This window comes from Nuphar pumila, chromosome 4 (assembly GCF_984573655.1).
Source record: "Nuphar pumila chromosome 4, dmNupPumi1.hap1.1, whole genome shotgun sequence".
NCBI classification, from domain to species: domain Eukaryota; kingdom Viridiplantae; phylum Streptophyta; class Magnoliopsida; order Nymphaeales; family Nymphaeaceae; genus Nuphar; species Nuphar pumila.
In genome coordinates, this window is record NC_143252.1 from 106,484,721 (window position 1) to 106,508,607 (window position 23,887).

Genomic DNA, 23,887 nt, shown 5'->3' on the forward strand with positions numbered 1-23,887 from the left:
TATACCACCTAGGGCTGCATACAAGCCGAGACCAGCTCAAGCCTGGGCTATTCAAGCTCAGCTCAATTACACAAATTAAGGCTCGCATGAGCTCAGATCAAGCTCAAGCTCAAGCTCAAGTCAAGCCAAGCCCGACTTGTTCGAGCTTGGCCCAGCTAAGCTTCAGCCGAGCTTGGATATTAAAAGATGAGTTCTCTTGACCTCTAATTTAAGAACACAGAGGCAGACCAAAGACACTGTTGTGATGACATGTAAAAACAATACTTTATATATACATAATAAACAAGCTAAATTGAGCCTTGATGAGTTTACACTGTTATTTAAGCTTGAACTTTTTGTAACTAATTAAGTTATGTGTAAGTAAAAGCTCAAGTTTTATAAAGCAACAAACTGGAGCCAAGCTTGAGCTACTGGGTTCATTGTGCACGCCTACAATTTTACCGATAAGATCCAGAGAAGCTAAGATTAGGACCCTAAGGATGGAAGGCGCCAGGATCCAGACCCATTTTCCTGCATAAACACTACAAAAATGTCAATAAAATGTGACCCACGTTGGCCTAGTTTTGGTCCACCAAAATTGGTCCAGTTATGGCCTGGGCCAATCACATGGATCCCACTGGTTGACAGTATAGGCTCAATCCTGCGTCCTCTCTTTCTAGCAGCAGACAAAAAACGAAGGGATTGTAGGTCCAATGAATGAACATGAAAAATTCCATATGGAAGGAAAGTGATAATAAAAAAAAATTGATAGACCTTAATTATTAACATCTTTAGTGATTATATTTGAAATTAACATGCTATTTAAGAAAATATATTTTCCGATTGCTGCGGCAAAAACTTAACATAATTAATATTAGTTCAAAAGAAGAACCTCTTGAGAACACTTGCGGTCGTAATTACTGTCTTAACTAGTTCAACAACAGTCTTCATTTGCTACAAATACTTCAAGAATGAGCTAATGAAAATATACACCTTTATCATGGTTAGGACACGTAAGGCTGGGTGGTCGTGTCCTCAACCCGGAGTTTTACCTCGGGGAGAAGGCCCCATTACCCGGTTCTGGGTGAGGGTTTTTCTTCATCTTCAGAAAATATACAAAATTTAGACTATATAAGACGAAAGGATAGTTGCACCAAGAATCATCCATGTAATCTTCAGAGCCAACAGGATCAATCAAAAGATACATCATGAACTATGTACAGCGAACATCAATTGGGCCCGGGAAAGCAAAAAATGACTTAAAGCAACAGGGAAACAATGGCAAGCAAAGGACATATCTTGATAGCAGTTTTTGTAGGCTCACTTCGCGTAGGGGGAACTCGCAGCATTGTCCGGGTCTGATTCTCCACAATGTGTTTGTAGTTATCTCGTGGAACTTTTTGAACGTGTATTTGGCAATTGGCATCTTGTTGGAACAGAAGTAGAACTACTGCTCTGCTACTTTTGTCTGGGCAATGCCCAGAATCACCAAGGAGTTAATTTCGTTACATTGCTTTTTCTTCTTTTTGCAGTAAGTGAAAAACAAGACGATGAATTGTCCTTACAATATGATTGCAGGTGTTCATGAACGTGATCATACTTCTCCTGATGTCAAATATACCGAGCATGTCTTTTCTTCTGCATTTGTTATTTGTTATCATGAGCCCATGAAGATTTTCTTTTTAAGAAAAAAAAATTACAGGAAGCCCATGAAGATAATTATATAATCGCATTTACTAGCAATTATGATAATAGAATAGGACCATTTAGATGGAATACTTTGAGGGATACAAAACGCCATCTTGTTGCCATCTTTGTGTACATTTTAATGGTGTAATACATATGATATCGGGCAGAGAGAGAGAGAGAGAGAGACATCAATCACGGCTAACTTATTGTTCATGAAGCCTAGAGGGAGTTGCCTACAGAACAAGGTTCTACAGAAAATGCAACAGGCTTGATGCATCCCAACGATCCTTCCCTCAGTCTGAAGCAAAATGCATATGCAATATAAATGTAACATGTGCAACAGATTTGTGATGGTACCGTGAACTTGATGACAGCAGCTTGCTTATGTTAGTCACAACGTGAAACATGACCGACTTTATGAACTCCAAGATTTCTATAAATGGACTAGTTCAAGTAATATTGGAATTTGATATTGCATGACATAATTTTTTGACAAATTTAATAAATAATTTCACAAAACATACTGAAATAAGAGTATCTTTGAAAGGTATGAACAGATGCTTTATACAAGTATCAATTTTTACATCATATATAACCTGGTGCCTAATTTAAAATCTTGCCGTTTGTGTGGAAATTGCTTCATTTGTGTGAAGTATCTGTTGGATTTTGGAAAAGTAAAAAGCATTCATGATATTGTCATTGGATTATTTTATAGGTTTCTCACTGAAAATTGAATGAAATTGTTTTCCAGTCAACTGCATGCTTAACAACATCTCTTGCATAAATAATTTCCCCAAGGCAGAATGGAGTCTGCCTTGTCATCTTTACAGTTTCCCCACTGTAAGCCTCTTATTTTCAACTTGAACACAAAAATGCCTGTTCCTCTTTGCACCTTATTTCGCCTAAGAAATAGACCTACGAATTGCACTTGCTATCTAAAAGAGTTGAACACAATATCAAACAACGGGGAGATCTTCAATAAAAAAAATTCTTCCTATTTATCCAACTTTCTTTCTTGTAATACTCGTTCTAATAGGCACCCTGTAAAGGAAGGCGCAGAATTGGTGCACTGGAAAAGTAGCTCCAGTATATAGGCATTCGGTTTTTAAACCATAATATTTTAACATTCCTATGCTGTTCTGCTAATGTTATCCTATCAAAAGGTTCTTGCTGCTATCTAGTTTTAGGTTTTAGCAAGTTCCTCATGACTAAAAACATTTCACCAAGTTAATCAAAGAATCAGCAAACAGCAATCATCACTTTGATACTCTTAACAGTTGCAAAAATAAGAGGCAAGTAGGGGAGCCCAACTTTCTTGTTTGCGTTGACAAGGATCAACCAGTCCTCTTGATCTATATAAAAGTTATATAGCATGGTACTTTCATGAATTTGGTTAACATAATAAACAACTCCAACATTGACGTTATTTTTTATTTTCTACGACTCCTTTCAGCAAAAATAATAAATAACACTAGATAATATGTCGCAATACTGTTTTGCATTTTTTTAAATAGGAAGGGGAAACCACCCCTTAGATCATAGACCTAGTCATGCTGTCTATGCCGGACGTACTTATGGTCGCTTTCCTGATGGTGTAAACCCGTGGTGCACCCCTTGCCCCCAGGGCATGAGTAACGGACATAATGCCCTTGCCCCTTATATGAAAGGGGCTGGCATCCATGAGAATGGGACCCTGATGTCAGATTACTTTTGTTCCATTATGTGTCAAAGTATCACATTTAGCTTATATGTTGATGCACACATACATTTGGATTGATACAACAGCTCCTTAGCGAATGATCTGACAAGCATCATAGTTTTTTTTTTGAAAGGCAAGCTGGGGTTAGGCTGACCCCTACCAGAACAACAGTCGCCCCATGTGGCAGAGGGATTCGATCCTGGGCCTTCAGCTTGACACAGTACCCCACTTACAACATGGGATACCACCTCGGTGGTAACAGGCATCATAGTTAGTTTTCTTTAAAGCTGTGAATGTGAATGGCCATGTTCCAAGAATTCAATCCATATGAATTAAGGATATGCCCCTTTGTAGTGAACCCCCTCCCAAAGGAGGAGCCTCCTGACAAGATTAGCATGCAAACCGATTGGAGCTTTTAGAACAGTGGTTGCCAGATCTCAGTGATACAGGTTTTGGTTGCATTTCTGAAGAACCCAACCCATTTTAGCCAGATCCTCTAAATCCAAGCAGTTCAGTGGTTACATTTTGAGCCCAAATCCAACTCTGAATATGATTAACATCTAAATCTGATAAGTATCCCCAATTAGGGCACATAGCTGATTAAATTTGTGTTTAATACATGTTTTTCCCATCCATACCTGCATCCAACTGAGTCTGATTAAGCCAGACATTACATTTCGGTTAGTATACCTGCATCCTTACCAAATCCAACCTGTTTATATCTCTAATTGTCATTCAAAAACTGGGATAATATTGCTAATGCACGAAGTTTACAACAAGAAAGAGATTCAAAAAAAAGAAAGAAAAAATGGCAGGTTATCATCAGGTTATGGAAACTCAACACAAGATAAGAGTGCCTCTGCAATAGAGTTCCAAACTTGGCTTGGAACTTAGTGATGGCCCAAGGAGGCTACTGAGCAGCAGATCGGTAGTGTTTCACCACTACCGAATTTGGTAGAAGTTCTGGGCTAAAATAGATTTCACCTCTTGGTGTTTTCCCATGCCCAGCGTAACGAACTCCCCTAAAACCGTGCACGTCTCAAGGTAGGCTTATCCAGTAAAAACGTGCAGATTTCAAAATGGTTGTTATTTTGGATAGTTTGAAATGAGTGGGCTCAACTTATCTAAAATGCATGGGCCCGCTTGAGAGGCACAATGGCCATGACCCGTTAAAGTAGGCAAACATCTCCCACTTGGCCATGAGAGATGAACAAAAAATGCAGTGACATACCTCCCACTATTTAGGGATTTTCACTTGCATTCAGATCAAGTAATGAGTTTAATTTGGCTTAGCCATCATAACTATATTATTAAATATATCTTAAACCCATGCATAAAACATGTTTAGAAAACAATTCATCAGATATGTCTTTTGTCAAGGGGTCAACAACCATATCAGCACTTGGAGTGTAATCTCATTCTTTTCAATCATATCATGAATATAATTGTCACGGGCTTACTTTTTTCAATAAGCCAGTTCGGCGTGACGGTCCTTCCTTATCACAAGCCTATCTATCGCTCTGTCATGGGCATAGAATGCATTGCAAACCTGCGTCGCGCTAAGCTACCCAAGCTGGCCAGCCTAACGGCCAAAGGCCGCGTACCAACACGTTTTCATGTGTTGAATCATTTATTTTGGTCCTGCGCACCACCCCGTGCGCAACTGCCTGACGAAAGTTGATCAAGCGCATTCCATGTAATCCATGTCGCTTAGTGCATAGTTGTCCCATATCAGCTATCACTTTCGAAAGAGGCACAAACTTTGCCTTAGCCTTGCGTGCTATGAAACATATTCTAGCTTCATGTGCACGACATAGCAAAACCTCGCCACTAAAGAAACAAGACCTTGCAGTCCTTAGTCTGAAGAGCAGTTGATGATTTAACACCATAGGGAAGAGCATCACCCAAACTCATTCGCCGGCACCTAGGCATTCACTCGCCTAGCCCTGAGTCACCATACTCGGTTGGAACCACCTAAGGTGATTCCTAGAGTAATTAGCCCTATAACCCACACGCACCTTTGTGCATCCAACCGCTGTGCGTGAAAAACTCTTGCAAGCCGAGAGGTCCGTAACCAAATCTCCAAAGGCGACATCCTCTGATCTGTTGAAACTGCTTAACCGAATAACGCTCCATGTCTATGCCACCACACAACGATGCACTAACGACAATACTGATGCCTATCGCATGTCGTGCTATCACCGCACGTCACCGATCAAGCAAACACATACCGCGTGTTCCTACACTTGATGCATTTTTCACTCAGTAGAGCTCTGCTCCATTCCGAAAGATCGGCCCAGGACAATAATGGTACTTTACCATGCATTATATATTTGCTTATGAAGCTATCCATTCCACTTTTCATCAAACTAATACCAGATTGATTATCAAAGTATATTTGTACAGACACGTTGGCTATGTCCAACTTTAAATCTTTTATGAAGCGGCTTATCCAGACCATAGTTTAAAAACTTGCCAGGTCAACCCAATGACTTGCTTGACTCAGTCTGAATCGCCTAGTCATTGGATCAAAAATGAGTATAAACTCGTTTTGTACAAAACTTGGTTGAGTCATCGATTGACCCGACCAAGTCATGGATGAGTCATATATATATATATATATATATGATTATATATATAATAATAAAATTATACATTAAATATATTATAAAAATATCATATAATGCATATTATATATAATATATTGATAAAATACTATAAAATACATATAGTATATACATATATTTATATATTTTATATAAAATATAAAGTTAACATGATCCAGCCGAGTCACGGGTCACTCAAGGACGAGCTGAATGATGAGTCAATGAGTTTTAAAAACATGATCCAGACGACAAAAGTAGCTGCCATGTTACATGCTGCATATTCTACTTCTTGTATATGCAGAGCTATACAACCTTGTTTAGTGCATGACCAAAAAATAACACCAGCTCCAAAGAGAAAAATATAGACTGAAGTAGATTTGTTATCATCCCTGCTTCCAACAAAATCAGCATAGGAAGCTCTAAATTATTTGCAAGATAACACAATTTTAAGTTTTTAGTCTATTTCAAATATCTAAATATTCTTTTTACAGCTTGTCAATGAGACCATCTTAGATTACTTTGATATCAGATTACGAGACCCCCAACAAAGTTAATGTTCAGTCTAGTACATAACATAGCATACATCAAACTTCCAACACCTTGAGCATAAGGGACATTCAACTTCTCTTGTCCTTTACTAGGATAATTATTCTTTCTTAACTTGACCCCTTTAACCACAGGAGTTCCAATTGACTTACAGTCATGCATTTTAAACTTTCTAAGTATATGATCAATATATCTCTCTTGACTTAAACATAAAAGTTTAGAACTCCTGAGAAATTTTTATTCCAAGAACATAGGATGTCTCATCCATGTCTTTTATTTCTTTTTTTTTTTGAAAAAGCACTCATGTCTTTCATTTCAAATTGAGTATTTAACCATGTTTTAGTTCTGACAATCATATCATTGTCATTTCCAATTAGGAGTATATCATCCATATAAAGAGATAAAATAACAAAATTTGGTCTCACTTTTCCATAGATATTAACAATGGTCTAGAACACTAGCCACATATCCAATATCACATATGACTGTGAAATTTTAAATATCATCAACGTAGTGATTGTTTAAGATCATATAAGGATTTTTTTCAACTTATGCACCTTATCTTCTTGACCATTAACAACATAGCCTTCTGGTTGTGCTATAAAAATGGTTTTTTTTATATCACCATTCAATAATGTAGTTTTGATATCTATCTGATATAGAACTAGATTATAATATACTACAATAGCCAAAATTATCCTGATGGATGCAAACTTTGCAACTAGAGAATATGTATCCCCATAATTCACTCATTTCTTTTGCGAAAAACCTTTAACCACTAGCTGACCTTTAAATTTATCAATGTTTTCATCAGACATATTTCTTTTTTAGAACCTATTTACACCGAATCGGTGTTCTTTGAAAGTGCAGTAGGATCGAGACAACGAGCACTAGAGGGGGGGTGAATAGTGCTTTTAAAAATTATCTACGGAATATTAACGGATTTTGCAATTTGAAAAGCAAACACACAAAGAACACAATAATTTATCCTGGTTCGGTCTTTCTCGACCCACATCCAGTCCCCAAGCAAAACCCGCTTGAGATTTCCACTATCAACCTTGTGTAACTATAAGATCATACAGACCAAATTTGGTCTCACTTTCAGTAACACACCTACTGAAAGCAAACAACTCCTTTAAACTAAGGTTTTTTTTATAGAAAATAAGTAACAACTTACATTACAACCTATGAGCCCTTCTTTTGAATGCAAATGAGATGCAATTGGCTTTTGAGGTTGTTGAAATACTCTACTCACGAATTCACTATCTCTCAAAAGAATTTGAGTGAAAAACTGAAGTGAAAATATCAAGTGAGTGAGAAAACAAATATTTGAATGAATAGGAGTGAAAAGCAAGAAGTAATTCAATTGGATTTGATTGGATTGAAGTGTTTTTAGTGTAAAATGCACTCATATTTATAGTTGAAAGTTTCCATACGTTGAGGGTATGAAAGGGTGTCAAAACAGTCCTTTTTGAACGATCCAAACACTTAAAAAACGAAAAGACACGCCTTTTTGAAGTTTCAGGAAAAACGGCAAAATTAGTCAACTGGAACAGTAGTTAGTCGACTAATAGTTAGTTATTAGTAGACTGACAGTTATCGTCGATCGACTGATCTGTTAATCGAGCCGTTTGAAAATCTGAACTTTTGAAACTTAGTCGACTAGAGATAAAATTAGTCGACTAATAATATCATGAGTAGACTGAAAAACCTTTCAGTCGACTGCTGCTAAAATCTTCTGAAAAACATACATTCTGTCCAGTCGACTGATAAAAGCATTAGTTGATTGCTGCTAATTTTTCAGAAAACACATGTTCTGTTCGGTCGACTGATAAAACCATTAGTCGACTGCTGCTAATTTTTAAGAAAACATACATTTTGTCCAGTCGACTGATAAAAACTTTGATCGACTAACTTGACAAAAATGACTTTTTTAAAAAATATGCCGCGAAAGAATTAGTCGACTGGTAAGTCTATTGGTCGACTAATAAACACAAAAATTTAAGAAAAGGGTTTTCTAAAAAGATTTTCAAGAGGGGTTCTTTTATAAAAGTTTTTCTAAAGATTTTTTTAGGTAAAATGCAACCTAAATATGCACTCTAAGTAAGGCTCTTACAAGAATCTAAGACTTTTAATGAATTTAACATTTGCACACTAGTCTTCAAAGATTCTTCATTGAATTCTTCAATGTCTTCATTGCCTTAGCTGAAATGCAGTTGATTTTACTTGCTCATCATCAAAACCTTGTACTTGAAGTATCATGTATGGCTTCATTGTCGTAACAATCTCCCCCCTTTTTTATGATGACAAACTTAATCAAAGATGAAGCATTTAGATGCATAGATGGGATGCATAGATGGAGATTTTACTCCCCCTATCAATATGCTGCAAAACATTAAAAGTTAGCACATTTAAAGCACATATATCACATATTGATTGGTTTGCATTTTCATTCATCATTACTTCATGCATTTAAAAACTTTTTCATAAATGCAATTTTCAATACTTTCTTTTTCTCTTAATTTTGCATTTCTAATGCAAGATCTCCTGCAATTTCAATGTAATGATATCTTTTATCTTTTTCTCCCTCTTTGTCATAATAAAAAAGAATAAGGGCAGAAATAGCATAAGCAAAATGGAGATATAAGTTTAAAATATTACAACCCATAAAGTATCAAAGTTTAATAAAGACAGAACATAAAGATCAGAAAAGTGAGTTGAGCAAGTCCTTGATTGAAGTAATCTCTTTCTGAATCGAAGATAGTTGTTGAGTCACATCTTCACGAAAAGTGCGTTGATGCAGCTTCAATGCTTCCAGTCGCTGCAAAACTTCATCATTGTCTTGACTTGTAGAAAATTTCTTTCTTTTTGCATGAGATGAAGGTGTCGCAGAAGGTGAAGGTTCAGAAATTGATGGTTCAGTAGGATCAGATGGTTCGGTTTGATCAACATTTAAAGAAAGCAGATATTTAAGTTTCATTCTTTTAAAAATTGTTTGATCAAAGAACTCTTTTTGCTCAATATATTTTTCATTTGTTAAAGGAACTTTGAAATGTCTGAAAATACGAGTTAGAAGACATCCATAAGGAAGAAATGGTTTTTGTTTCCACAAATTTGTAAAATACACATTAGCCCAATTTACAGAAATATTTTCAAATAAAACATAAAGAGTCATAGAAAGATCTGTGGAATAGTAATCAAAAGAACCAGTTTTAAGTAAAACATTGTGGGCAAGGATCTGTCCAGCAATGCATGCACGAGTTTGAAGATTAGTATTTTTGAAAGGAGGGCAGTGAGGTGCACCTGGAAGAAGAATTTGTTCAAAAATTCTCTCATCATTCAGTTCAACAGTGTTGAAAAGAGTGTCTGAAGATGGAATTTCTAGGATTTCTCCAAGTAGTTTTGAATCAAACTCGATTTCAACATCACAAACAAGAGATGACAGAACTCCAGTTTCACGATCAATATGTAAATTCATATAAAACAAGTGAATCAGAAAAGGATAGTGAAGGGTATCTGCACAGGCATCAAAAAGATGTGAAATTCCTGGAAATAATTCTCTTATTTTGTAACGAGAAAACAGGTGAAACAGTACATTTCGGTCTGGTCGAATAGATAGTGCAGAAATCAATCCAAAAGTATCATATAAAAGAGGATTTCAGAGTAATCTGAGAGAAAATTCATGTCTTGAAGAAGGTGTAGGAGGAGGAGAACCTAAACCTTTTGCAAATGCAGACTTCGAATGAGGCATGGTAAAAAAAAAGATTTACCAAAAAGAATGTCAGCTTCCAAACGACGTCCAACAGAAGGAAAATGTTGTCCGGCGTTGTGAAACAGAAATAGAGGATGATACGGTGGTTGACGGCGAGTGAAAAGGCGGCCACAAGGGGATTCCGGCAATGGCTGAAGATACACCGTCACGGCAAGAGGGTTTCAGCGAGATTTGAAGATGCGCCAGTTACTGCAAGAGGATTCCGGTGTTTCCCTGTCACGGCCAGAAGATTCCGGCGTCTCCCTGTCAAGGCAAGAAAATCCCGGCGAGGATAGGATCGAACGGTACTCCGAGGGTTTTTTGGAAGAGAGAGAGGAAAGAGAGAGAAAAAGGGTTTTCGTTTTAAGGGTTTCATTTTTAAGAAAAACGAAAAGGTGTGAAAATAAAATGAAACGATGCCTTTTTAAAAAAAACGGGTGTAAAAAAAATCCAAGGGGTATCGGGTCCCTTCAGTTAAAATTTAAAAAAAAAAAATAGTCGACTAAAACTTTATCGGTCGACTCATTCTAAACATCAGTCAACTAGAAATATATCGGTCGACTAATATGGTGCGATTCATTCTAAAATTTTAAAGCATCAGTCAACTAAAATTTTATCGGTCGACTAATATAGTGCTATTTTGAGTTTTAGTTCAAAAATCAGCATTTTTTATAAATCCAAAAACGAGCAAATACCTAGTTCTCTCCTAATTCTCATAAAATCTTCATTTTTAAGAGGTTTAGTGAAGATATCGGCATGTTGTTCTTTAGTGGAAATAAAATTTAACAAAATATCTCCTTTTAACACATGATCTCTTAAGAAATGATGTCTAACTTCAATATGCTTAGTTCTTGAGTGTTGAACATGATTTTTCGAAAGATTTATAGCACTAGTGTTATCATAATAAATAGTTGTTGTGGAGTAATTCAAACCAAAATCTTTTAAGGTTTGTTTCATTCATAGTACTTGTGAACACGCTAAACTAGCTGCTATATATTCTGCTTCAGTTGTTGAGAGTGACACTGAATTTTGCTTTTTACTAAACCAAGAGACTAAGGAATTTCCTAAGAAATGACAAGTTCCACTAGTACTCTTGCGATCAGATTTACTTCCTGCAAAATCTGCATCACTATATGAAACTAAATCAAAGGAAGATAATTTTGGGTAAAACAAACTGAAATCTGAAGTATCTTTCAAATAACGAAGAATTTGTTTTACTGCAGTTAAATGAGATTCCTTTGGATTAGCTTGAAATCTTGCACGCATACAAACACTAAACATAATATCAGGTCGACTAACAGTTAAGTATAATAGAGATCTGATCTTACCTCTGTAGAGCTTAGTATCTACACTTTTATCATTTTCATCTTTATCAAGAGAAGTAGTTGTACTCATAGGATTCCTTCTTGATTTTGATGAGTCCATCCCAAATCTCTTGAGAAGTTCTTTTGTATACTTAGCCTGATTGATGAAGATTTCTTCTTCAGTTTGCTTTATTTGAAGTCCAAAGAAGTAGTTTAATTCGCTCATCAAGCTCATTTCAAACTCTTCCTGCATAGCTTTAGCAAATTCTTTACAAAGAGAATCATTAGTAGAACTAAATATTATGTCATCAACATAAATTTGCACAATAAGAATATCTGAATTAATATTTTTAATAAATAAAGTGGAATCTACCCGACCAATGGAAAAACCAGATTGTTCTAGAAAATTTCGTAGTCTTTCATACCACGCTCTTGGTGCTTGTTTAAGTCCATACAAAGTTTTTTTTAATTTGTAGACTTTTTCTGGATATTTCTCATTTTCAAAGCCTGAAGGTTGCTCTACATAAACTTTTTTATTGATGTGTCCATTTAAGAATGCACTCTTAACATCAATTTGATATAGCTTGAAGTTCATGTAACTAGCAAAAGCAAGCATCATTCGAATTGACTCCAATCGAGCCACTAGTGCATAGGTTTCATCAAAATCTATGCCTTCTTCTTGATTATAGCCTTGTGCTACTAGCCTTGCTTTGTTACGAATGACTTCACCAGTTTCGTCCAGATTATTTCGAAAGACCCATCTTGTTCCAATTACCGGATGATCCTTTGGTCTATCAACTAGATCCCAAACATCATTCATAGTAAATTGGTTAAGTTATTCAGACATAGCCAAAAGCCAAAATTCATCATCACAAGCCTCATTGATATTCTTTGGTTCTATTTTAGATATGAAAACAACATTTGCAATATATTTTTCTAATTGCCTTATAGTTTGAACACCACTTTTTATTTCTCCAATAACTTGTTCACGTAGATAATTAGGAACTTCTTTCCAAACAGGTTGAAGAGGAACATTTTCTTGAGAAGTATTCTCTATCAAGGGTTCTTCTTAAAGTATTACTTCTTCTCCTTCGCTTAGAGGTATAACCTACTCACAATTCTCATCAAATGCAACATGTAAAGATTCTTCGATGCAAGATGTTCTTTTATTGAAAATATGATAAGCTTTACTTCTAGAAGAATATCCAAGAAATATTGATTCATCTGATTTTGAATCAAACTTATCAAGATTATCTTTGGTATTTAACAAGAAACATTTACTACCAAAAATTTTAAAATATGAGATCTTTTGTATACGATCATAATACAATTCAAAACATGTTTTATGTAAGATTGGTCGAATAAGAACACAGTTTAAAACATAACATGTTGTATTTATTGCTTCAGCCCAAAAGTATTTTGGTAAATTTTTATCTTGAAGCACGGTTCTAGCACATTCTTGCAAAGTTCTATTCTTTCTTTCAACAACTCCATTTTGTGGAGCCGCTCTAGGAAAAGCAAAGTTGTGAGATATACCATGTAAATCACAAAACTTTAGAAAAGATTCATTTTCAAATTCACCACCATGATCACTACGAATTTTAATTATAGATGTAGATTTTTCATTTGTAATTCTTCTACAAAGTTTAGAAAATTTCGAAAAAGCATCATTTTTACTTTTTAGAAAAATCACCCATGTAAACCGAGAATAATCATCTACTATAACAAAAGCATACTTGCTACCATTCAAACTTTGAATTTTAGATGGTCCAAATAGATCTAAATGTAAAAGTTCAAGAGGACGTTTTGTTGAAACTATATCTTTTGCTTTAAAAGAACTCTTGATTTGTTTACCCCTTTGGCAAGCATCACATAAGTGATCTTTCTTATATGGTATTCTAGGTAGGCCTCTTACAAGATCATTCTTGGATAACTTGAAAATAATTTTAAAATTAACATATATAAGTCTCTTGTACCATAACCATTGAATTTCATTTGAAACAATAAGACATTTTTCATTAAAAGTGGGTAACTCATCTAAATATAGTTCATACACATTGTTCCTTCTTTTACCTTTAAAAATGATCTTTTTAGATTGAAAATCAGAAATTAAGCATAAATCATTTTCAAAAGAAACATGAAAACATTTATCACATAATTGACTAATAGATAATAAATTATGCATTAAACCATCTACTAAAAGAACATTTTCTATCAAGGAAAATTTTGGATTACCAATATTACTAATACCTATTACTTTTCTCTTGTTATTGTCACCAAAGGTGACGGTTTCTCCATCCTTACTTTGGAGGGTGGAAAATAACTCCGGCCTTCCAGTCATATGTTTGGAACAACCGCTGTCCAATATCCATTTGCTCTTTATTTTGTGTACCTACAACAAAATTAGAAGACATAGCATTTGACCCTTTTTTATTTTCGGGTCCATGAGAGTTAGTCTTAGGAACCCATATCCATTTGGATTTTGGTTTCCTTTGATAATAAATATTCTTTCTATAAAAAGATTTAGCATTTCTAGAATAATCATGTCTAGGCTTATAAGCATTATAAGTTTCATGATTAGATGCATTTCTATTAGAACTAGAAAATTTAGTTCTATGAACAAATGGTTGAGAATATTGTCTTTGATTTTTCACAACATAGTTTGGTCTATTTGGAGTATCAAAGAAACTATATCCCAATCCGGTTTTATTAACCGAGCATCTTTGAGAACCAATAAGTCTTTCTAGATTCTCTTGACCATTTGTGAATTTGGTCACTATAGAAAGAAGATCATTTGATTTTTCTTTTAGACTAGTTATTTCTTTTTGTAAGAGATTGGTTCTAAATCCGATTTATTTTATCTCAAATGCTTGGCAAGAGTTTTCCTTCTTGAGATCTTCTATCTCTTGAAGTAATACTTTGTTTTGAGAGTCAAGAGTTAAATTTTCAGTTTTTAACTCCTTGTTTTTAGAACTTAGACTTTTAAATTTAGCATATAAATCATTAAATGCTTCTAATAACTCATCATAGTCGAATTGACTTACCGAATCTTCTTGTGCTACAAAACACATGTTGGCGACTTCTTCATTTGATTCTTCATCGGAAGAGGAGTCACTATCATCCCAACATGCTTGAAATGCCTTTTTCTTCTTGAATTGATCCTTGGGCTTGATTTTGAGAAGAGGATAATCTTTCTTAATATGTTCAGCCTTTTTGCAATTAAAACACTTGACTTTAATGGGATTGAAAAAATCTGCTTTCTTTACCTTTCTTTGAAATCTTTCCTTTTTGATGAATCTTCTGAATTGCCTTGTAATGAGGGCAATATTTTCATCTTCTTCTAAATTTTCTTAGTCAGAATTAGCCTTAAAAGCAAGAGATTTCTTCTTAAGCTCTTCTTCTTGTCTGTCTTGAAGTTGGACTTCATATGCCATAAGGTTACCAACCAAATCTTCAAGAGTGAGAGTATTAAGATCATTTGTCTCTTCAATAGCAGTGGTTTTTCTCTCTCATTCAAGAGTTAAACACCTTAGGATCTTTCTGACTAAATCCACTTGTGAATATTCTTTTCCAAGGGATTTCAGATTGTTCGTTATATCGGTCATTCTTGTTACCATGTCCGATATAGATTCATTTTGCTTCATTTTAAACAATTCAAATTTATGAACTAAAGAAGCAATTTTGGATTCTTTTACCTTTGACGTACCTTCGTGAGACACGAGAAGAGTGTCAGATTTCATTTGCTGTAGAGCATTGAGAAATGCGATTGAACTCTACATTGTCAATGCCACAATATAATGCATCCATCGCCTTGTCATTCAGTAAAGCGGTTTTCTTTTCTTCATCGGTCCATTGGCTGAAATCAGTTGATGGAGTTTGGTATTTTTCTTAAACAACTCTCCAAATATCGAGATCCATGGATTGCAAGAATATTGTCATTCTCACTTTCCAGCATCTATAGTTTGTTCCGTCGAAGAGAGGAGGACGAACATAGGAGCTTCCTTCTTTGTGCTGAGATGTTGTAGTTGCCATGCTAGATGATGATCAAATAAAAAAAATAGCAAACCTGCTCTGATACCAAATGAAAGTGCAGTAGAATCAAAGCAACGAGCACTAGAGGGGGGGTGAATAGTGCTTTTAAAAATTGTCTGCGGAATATTAACGGATTTTGCAATTTGAAAAGCAAACACACAAAGAACACAATAATTTATCCTGGTTCGGTCTTTCCCGACCTACATCCAGTCCCCAAGCAAAACTCGCTTGAGATTTCCACTATCAATCTTGTGTAACTACAAAATCATACAGACCAAATCCGGTCCCACTTTCAGTAACACACCTACTGAAAGCAAACAACTCCTTTAAACTAAGGTTTCTTTTACAGAAAATAAGTAACAACTTACATTACAACCTATGAGCCCTTCTTTTGAATGCAAATGAGATGCAATTGGCTTTTGAGGTTGTTGAAATACTCTACTCACGAATTCACTATCTCTCAAAAGAATTTGAGTGAAAAACTGAAGTGAAAATATCAAGTGAGTGAGAAAACAAATACTTGAATGAATAGGAGTGAAAACCAAGAAGTAATTCAATTGGATTTGATTGAATTGAAGTGTTTTTTAGTATAAAATGCACTCATATTTATAGTTGAAAGTTTTCATACGTTGAGGGTATGAAAGGGTGTCAAAACAGTCCTTTTTGAATGATCCAAACGCTTAAAAAACGAAAAGACACGCCTTTTTGAAGTTTCAGGAAAAACGGCAAAATTAGTCAACTGGAACAGTAGTTAGTCGACTAATAGTTAGTTATTAGTAGACTGACAGTTATCGTCGATCGACTGATCTGTTAATCGAGCCGTTTGAAAATCTGAACTTTTGAAACTTAGTCGACTAGAGATAAAATTAGTCGACTAATAATATCATGAGTAGACTGAAAAACCTTTCAGTCGACTGCTGCTAAAATCTTCTGAAAAACATACATTCTGTTTGGTCGACTGATAAAAGCATTAGTCGACTGCTGCTAATTTTTCAGAAAACACATGTTCTGTTCGGTCGACTGATAAAACCATTAGTCGACTGCTGCTAATTTTCCAGAAAACAGACATTTTGTCCAGTCGACTGATAAAAACTTCGATCGACTAACTTGACAAAAATGACTTTTTTAAAAAATATGCCGCGAAAGAATTAGTCGACTGGTAAGTCTATTGGTCGACTAATAAACACAAAAATTTAAGAAAAGAGTTTTCTAAAAAGATTTTCAAGAGGGGTTCTTTTAGAAAAGTTTTTCTAAAGATTTTTTTAGGTAAAATGCAACCTAAATATGCACTCTAAGTAGGGCTCTTACAAGAATCTAAGACTTTTAATGAATTTAACATTTGCACGCTAGTCTTCAAAGATTCTTCATCGAATTCTTCAATGTCTTCATTGCCTTAGCTGAAATGCAGTTGATTTTACTTGCTCATCATCAAAACCTTGTACTTGAAGTATCATGTATGGCTTCATTGTCGTAACATTCTTACCTTCGGTAAATCTGATAATTCTCAAACATGGTTTTTCTCAATAGATTCAATTTATTCATCTATGACTTTTACCCTGTCTGATGATTTATGTGAAACAATTGCTTCACCATATGTTAAATTATTAGTCATTTCATCCAGATCTTTCAAGTAACATAGATCCTCAGTTAAACACACATAATCATCTAAATAAGATTGAGGAGCTCTTGGTCTTTTCTTGGTTTGGGAGGGGTTGGTGGTCAAAAGTTTTCCCTAAACCCAGCCCTAATACATATGTCTATCACCCTGTGCGATTAGTCATAATTGTCATATTTTATATGATATATTCTATCACCACCGCAAATCTCACTTGATGGAGGTGTGCTAGGCCCTACTCTCACATATCTCACGATTCCCAAATAAGATGTGTGGTAGGAATTGAATATAATTGACGATCGATTATGTTCAAATGACCATAAATGTTTTCCTTTAAAACATAGTTGTTGAAATATAAGTCAATGGTGTTCGAACTTCGAACTAGTGGCACACCGCTTGACCCTAGGGACTCGTCTTGCTTTGTTTGAATAAGGGCTTATCCCTTGCCCTCATTTAATGCAAAGGGTTTAACTGTCACACACTTACTTTTTTCAATAATCCAGTGCGATGCAATGGTCCTTCTTTACCGCCACAAGCCTTTTTATCTCTCTGTCACGGGCATGGAATGCATTGCATACCCGCAATGCGCCAAGCTGCCCAAGCTGGCCACCCTAATGGCCAAAGGTCGTGTACCAACACATTTTCATGTGCTGAATCATTTTCATTGGCCTTATGCACCACCCTGTGCACAACTGCCGAGCAAAAACTGACCAAGCACATTTCCAAATGTGCATTCCATGTTGCTTAGTGTATAGTCGTCCTATACCAGCTATCACTTCCGAAAGAGGCACAAACTTTGCCTTAGCCTTGTGTGCCATGAAGCGTATTGCAGCTTTATGCGCACGATATAACAAAACCTCGCTACTGAAAGAACAAGACCTTGTGGGCCCCAGTCTGAAGACCAGTTGATGATTGAACACCATAGTGAAGAGCACCACCCAAACTCATTTGTCGACGTCTATGCATTCACTCGCCTAGCCCCGAGTCACCATATTCAGTTGAAATCACCTATGTGATCCCTGAAGGAATTAGCCCTAACCGATACACACCCTCGTGCATCCAACCGCTACGCATGGGAATGCTCTTGCAAGCCGAAAGATCCTTATCCAAATCTCCAAAGGAAACATGCTCTGATCCGCTTGCACTACTTAACCAAACAACGCTCTACGTCTGTGCCGCCACACAGCGATGCACTAACAATGATATTGATGCCCATCGCATGTCGTGCTACCACCGTACGTCACCGATTAAATAAACGCATACCGCGCGTTCCTACACTCGATGCATTTTCTACTCAGTAAAGCTCTGGATTTCACATGCCCTATTCGGAAGAATCGACCTGGGACATTCTCCCCTACCAAAAACCATTGTCGTCCTTGACAATGTTGGTGCAGATAAGAACACAGTCTGCACTGATATGTCAGTTTTTCTTTATACTTAACTTTGATTTACTCTATTTCTTCAGCCTACTCAACTTGATCTGGTTTACATTCACCATCTCCACAACCTTTAACACGTCAAGTCTCATTCCTTTAATGCTCTCATTTATTAAATGCATCTTCGATCACTTAGACAACAATCTTTTGCTTTATCAATATCAAGCATTCTCTGCTCGTGAGACCCCAGTGCAGTCTCAAACACAAACGGGTCATCCTCGCTTACATGACAAACTTATCGTCTTTATGCTCATGGCTCGGTGCCTTCCAACCCCAGCAAGGGCAAATCCAAGCCCTTCATGGTCCTCACAGAGAAAGACGACCACCAATGCGTGTCGCAGGGATATCAACTCCCTTAAGCACCAACTTATGGTTTTTCACTGGTCCAAACTAGTCCTCAAGTGGGAGACGCCTTCTTGCGTATCACCCTAAAATGGTTCTTCAAAGCGTCTTCTTGGGCACTCGTCCTCATATGGGCACCTTTGGCCAAACACTAAAACTCAACTTCCGAAGCCAGCATGTTGTACTCTCTCTCAAAGTCAGCAAAACGTTCCTGCAAGAACCAACGATCTACGAACAACAACTTTTTCTGCACACACAATCTATTGAGGACCTGTCAACTCAAGAGACCAAAACAACGAGCATTCTCTCAAAGTGGGCACTCCGCTAATCCACAATCTTAGAAGAGTATCTAGAGGTTTAATTGAGTCTCTCATACCCAAAGGTATAAATTCATTCAGCTGAATCAAACGTGCATTCTCTGCATGCACAAGGCAAACATCACGCTCCATCTTGATCCTAACGCACAACTGATAGGAATCTTTGACTTATTTACGTTCCCTTAGCCAACTGAACAACAACCTTACACTTCTGCTTGTCATCGACAAGATGTCTCATACCATCCTGCCAACATCTTGCTTCTATACTCGGTCAATCATACTTAACTGCGCAAATTTATGTAACCAAGATAAACCATCGTTGTCATCTTCAATGTCGCACACAATGAAGAACAAGGTCTCTGTGAATTTGTCTGCTTTGATGTCAATTTGTCATGGGCTTACTTTTTCCAATAAGCCAGTGCATCGCGATGATCCTTCCTTACCGCTGCAAGTCTTTCTATCGCTCTGTCACGGGCATAGAATGCATTACAAACCCACGACACGCCAAGTGCCCAAGCTGGCCAGCCTAACGGCTAAAGGCCGCGTACCAACACTTTTCGATGTGTTGAATCATTTTCATTGACCCTGCGCACCACCCCGTGTACAGCTACCTAGCGAAAGTTGATCAAGCACATTTTCAAATGTGCATTCCATGTAATCGTCCCATACCAGCTATCACTTCCGAACGAGGCACAAACTTTGCCTTAACGTTGAGTGTCATGAAGCGTATTGCAGCTCCATGCACATGACATAGCAAAACCTTGCCACTAAAAGAATAAGACCTTGCGGCCCCCAGTCCGAAGACCATTTGATTATTGAATACCATATCAAAGAGCACCACCCAAACTCATTCGTCGACACCTAGGCATTCACTCACCTAGCCCTGAGTCACCATACTCGGTTGGAATCACCTAATGTGATCTCTGAAGAAATTAGTCCTAACCCACACGCACCCCCGTGCATCCAACTGCTACGCATGAGAACGTTCTTGCAAGCTGAGAGGTCCTTAACCAAATCTCCAAAGGCAACATCCTCTGATCCACTGGCATTGCTTAACCAAATAACGCTCTACGTCTGTGTCGCCACACAGCGATGCAGTAACGATGATATCGATGCTCATCGTGTGTTGTGCTACTACCGCACGTCACCGATCAAGCGAACACATATTGCACGTTTCTACACTGCACATGCCCTATTCCAAAAGATTGGCCCGAGACATTGACACTCATGAGAATAAAACCCTAACCACTTGTCTAGTGGCCAAGGCACCCTCCACTCCACCAACCCCTTGGGGTTGAACTTAGCCTCTTTAATGGTGTTATAAAGCAATGTCATACATATCACAAATATTTTAAAAAAATCACCATGGTTTGAAAGGTGATGTTTTCAGAATCTTGACTATTTTGAAAAATATCGCATTTTTATAGTGATGTTAATGAGATAAAAACAGTTTTCTTGATGTTATATTTTTTATTTATACTTTTACATATTACATTTAATATATGCAGATACTTTCTCGAGAAAAGCCAAAACTTTCAAAATACCACAAGATTCTCTCTTGCCCAAAGTTTTCCAAAAATAAAAAATGTGACATTGTTTCAAATATAGGGTTCTACTTGGAAGCCTTGAATCAAAGGTGTGTTGCTATTTCCCCAGCACTCTTGTGCAGTCTGCTATTTTGTAAGCAGCGGTGTTGCCAAAACATTGCAATGGAAATGAAGTTGGCAGCCCACACACCACATTCCAACACCATTTAATATAGGTCCTTAACACCATATTTTTGGCAACACATGAAGATTATGTTTCCATCTCAATGTAAGGCTCCCAAACAGAGCTAAACAAAATTAATACACAATCTGATGATGAATATAGAAAATACAACAAATAGAAGCATTTATTCCAAAAAAGTGGATCTAAAAGCATTTGACAATGTACACTGCAGTTTTCAACTTTATGTGCTGGAAAATATGAGACTTGGCAGTGGCTGAGAGTTTCTTTCTGAGCATTCTTTCTTGTTCACTACCTACTAATTGAAACAACTGGAGCAGGATTAGGTGTTTCTAAGTAGGTATGCAATTGGACCAGATCCAATATGCCACTTTTATGATTTTTGGATGTGCCTATCCAATCCGGATCCGAAATTTCTACTTATTTAGTTGATTCAAATCCAATCCCTTTGCATCCTTATTTCTCCTTTCTATTAGTTTTTGAGAACTAGGCCATAGTTCTTAGCTGGAGGTTGACAATCAAACCTGTGTGCGGATAGAATGTTACTACTCCCCATGTACAGCAGTTTGATCCAACTAGTCTTTGCTGCTCTAGTCTGCCTACTTGCCATATGCAAACCTTTCTTGAAACTAAGCAAAACTGAGGTCTGAAGACTGAGGAATGCAGCAATAGCAGTTTCTGATGCTACTGTTTCCTTCAGCAATCAGACCTCGGCCTTGCTCAGTTTCAAAAAAGGTTTTGCATATCTACAATGGTAGACTGGACTAAAAGGAGTCCAGATGAGTCTGACTGCTGTACATGGCAAGGAATAACATGCCATCTGCACACAGCTAAGACGCCATGACCTTTTTTTTTCTATGGTGAAGGAAAATCCCCACCAAGAACAGGGCCACTTAATGGGTTTGCATCCTTGCCAGGTAAAACTCCGGGTCGAAGACACGACCACCCAACCTCACATGCCCCAACTGTCATAAAGCAACGGCAGTCCCCATGTGCAACAAATTGATCTCTTTGCCTTTTGATAACCACAATTTCCCATGAATAGACCATAATCCACATCAACCAAGCATCCAACACCCCAGAGATTATGTAGGGAGGACAATTTCATCCAAGATACTAATCCAACTTCCAAAAATCCATGAGAACCAAATCCCTTCACAAAAGGCCTTCTACCACCATACCCCCAATTCAAAGCATCAAGAAACCCAAAAAACACCTAAATCTCACAACCCAACATTATAAATTCAACAAAAAAATGCATGTCTAGATCTTGGAGCCACATCTCAGCTAAAGCCTCATCATCACCCACATGGTTCTACAGCACCTACCATAGGAAAAGCAAAGAAAGGCAGAATCAATCTCTTAATTCAAACGCCAAACATAATCCAACACGTCTTAACAATCACAACGAACGCAAACTGTGAAGAAACGGAACCTCATGAGAATACTAAGAAAATACAACCAATCGCTAATAAAATTTCCACATATTTGAGACAAGTTATACAATCTTATGTCTATGAAGAAATTCACTGCAATTTGAGCAAGACGAGCCATCAAATCTAGAAAAGACAAGAACTGAATGCGTTACCTCTGTTGGATCTTCAATCTACAGTTAAAATCCAAGCAGAAGACACCCCAGAGAGAGAGAGAGAGAGAGAGAGAGAGAGAGAGAGAGAGAAGTGGTGGCTAACAGCCACCCTCCAAGGATAACGCCTTTTGTTTCCTCAATTTATCCTGTCGGAATCGAATAAATTATAATTTACTGCTAATGGTTCAATTATTTGTTTGGTTTAGCTTAAACAAGTCTAGCCCAAATATAAAGTGTTCAACTCCATGGGACTCGGGTGAGCTTTTATATATATATATATATATATATATATATATATATATATATATATATATATAGAGAGAGAGAGAGAGAGAGGGGGAGAGAGAGAGAGTGAGTGGTAGATGCCCAACCCTTAGATGTGCAACTACCAGGGTAATCATATTCGTCGTCTATCTTGATCTTGATGAACGGTCGGGCATGTTTGATGGCTTGTCCAAGTTTGGACAAAATAAACAAAAAGAATGGAATATAACATTAGTTTTGTTCGTTCTGTAACAACTGTTTTAAGTCCAACGTGTGTTTGGATCATACACAAATGCTATGTTCTAAATGTCCGTTGTTTGATGACAATGTGCGGACAACTTGAACAATCATGGATAATGGGTCAAATTACTTCCTTTTGAATCGTATGACCCGATCCATTCACCATTTTACATGTTTTAACAAGTTTATTATGGTTTTTTGCCCGAATATAAATTCAATTATGCAATTATATCTAAAAATCATGATTTTTTGTCCTGAATATGAATTTAGAATTGATTTTTTGCCCCGAATATGGATATTTGATGAGATTTTAATATGGATTTTTGCTATAAATATGGAACTCAAATTGAATTTTTGCCTCAAATATGAATCTCGAATTGGATTTTTGCCCCAAATATAGATATCGAATGAGATTTTTGCCCCGAATATGATTTTTTGTTTTGGATATGAATCTTGAATTGGATTTTTGCCCCGAATATAGATCTTTATAGATATCTAATTAGATTTTGCCCCAAATATGAATTTTTGACCCGAATATGGATTATCAACCAATATATTCAAGTCAAAGTAGATCATGGTTATGGTTGGCAGAGTGCATGCTAAACAAGTTCTAAGAGTGGTTTATCACATGGTTTCAAAAGATGAACTTAAGATTCCCGTCACTCTAACTGGATTGGGGGTTTCAAAAAATATGTTGATTGCATCGTTAGTTATGCTTTCATTATCAAAATATGTCTTAGTCAACTCCTTT

General features: G+C 36.6%; 1 long non-coding RNA gene across 1 annotated transcript; it reads right to left on the reverse strand.

The window, feature by feature from the left end:
- Positions 1-800: 800 nt before the first annotated feature.
- LOC149840437 (uncharacterized) lies at positions 801-22,735 on the reverse strand. The gene is made up of 3 exons (XR_016431558.1): positions 22,633-22,735; positions 1,545-1,617; positions 801-1,447 (listed from the first exon to the last, which is right to left on the reverse strand). It is a non-coding gene; the product is annotated as an uncharacterized LOC149840437 (long non-coding RNA).
- Positions 22,736-23,887: the final 1,152 nt, after the last annotated feature.